The following is a 1,663-nucleotide window of genomic DNA, read 5'->3' as shown; positions in this document are numbered from 1 at the left end:
AGGTATGGAGATAGGACACATCCCTGGTGTACGCCTTTCCCAATTTTGAACCATGCAGTGTTTCCTTGCTCTGTTCTGACGACTGCCTCTTGGTCCAAGTATAGGGATTCCCATTCTTCTCAGAGTCAGCCACAGTTTGTTATGATCCACACAGTCAAATGCCTTTGCATGATCAATGAAACACAGATAGACATTCCTTTGGTATTCCCTGCTTTCAGCTAAGATCCATCTAACATGAGCTCCAATATCCCTAGTACCACGACCCCTTCTCAACCCAGCCTGGACTTCTGGCAGTTCTCTGCTGATGTGCTGTTCCAGTTGTTTTTGGATAATCTTCAGTAGAGTCTTGCTTGTGTGTGAAGTCAATGATATCGTTCTATAACAAGCTTATAGATATAAGACATATAAAAAGAGGGGGAATGATAGGGTGGTATTAATAAGTTCAGAATTCTCTATATAGGTATCAGTTCTAAAGCTATAGTTCTTTTTCTTCAGCCTGCTTAGCCTCCAAATTCTCTGTTTCCTGTCTTCAGTCATGTAGAGCAGTTTGATGTGTTTACCAGAAGAGGAAATGCATCTATGCTAGATCCTGGTAAAGCTGGTTCTCCAGTCAAATGTAAATTATATCTTAATCTGCCTGTTTACCATGAAGAGAGCTGAGGTCTTCCTGAATTACTGATACTTAAATGGGAACTGTCCTTTTCAGATGTAGAAATTAGGGGTTTTTTTACTAACAAACATGCATTGTTAAATGAGTTAGAGTTTCACCCTAGTATATAAGGCCATGACCACTCCCAGACAGGGAGACAGTCTTGGAGGTGACTCTGTCTCACTGATCTGTGTAATAAAGTGCATTTATGGATATTGCAGTCCGTTTGTCTTATTGGCGATTGACTATGTAAAGAACCCCTTGCGTTCAGTAACAGCACTAGTTTAGTGTTGTTAAGCTCTAAAGAAAGTACTCCATTGTTAAGCTAACACTATTTTCTTCAGAACTGAACTCTTTGAGGTTTTGGGTTTTACATTGCATTTGACCTTTTTTTTAAATTATGTTTTACTAATTTTAATGAACGTTTACAGAAATTTTGTATTTCCATTCATTAAGTGTTGCATTTTTCTCCCTGCCCATCCTCCCCTCCCCAGTTCACTCTTCTCTTTGAAAGGTAAAATTCCTTCATTGGTATACAATCCCCCACCTCCATGCCAGTATACACCACTATGCAACCTTCATTCTGGACGCTTGTCATAACCATAATATCCAATCATATATCACTTTTACACTCTTTTCTCCCTCATTTGTTTCAATGCAGTATACATAATTTATCCAACTTTTCTCAGTCTCACCCTGACCCTGATGTCAGTCCCATTCTACAACAGTGGCACTATGCATTGACATTTTATATCATTGACGTGTCAGGGAATGATGGGTTGGAATGTACCCCAAATTAAAACATAATGACTAAATTTTGCTTATACATTCATGAAGTCATGGTAGGCATTTCATATCATCTATTCCGGGTCAGTAGAATCTTGCTTGCATGTGAAATCAATGACATTGTTCTGTAGTTTCCACACTCAGTTGGGTCACCTTTCTTTGGAATGGGAAGAAATATAGATCTCTTCCAGTCGGTTGGCCAAGTGGTTGTTCTCCAGATTTCTTGGT

The sequence above is a fragment of the Elephantulus edwardii genome, unplaced genomic scaffold, assembly GCF_000299155.1.
Source record: "Elephantulus edwardii isolate Elephantulus edwardi_28Jun2011 unplaced genomic scaffold, EleEdw1.0 scaffold00074, whole genome shotgun sequence".
Taxonomy (NCBI): domain Eukaryota; kingdom Metazoa; phylum Chordata; class Mammalia; order Macroscelidea; family Macroscelididae; genus Elephantulus; species Elephantulus edwardii.
Note: the sequence above shows the minus strand (reverse complement) of the source record.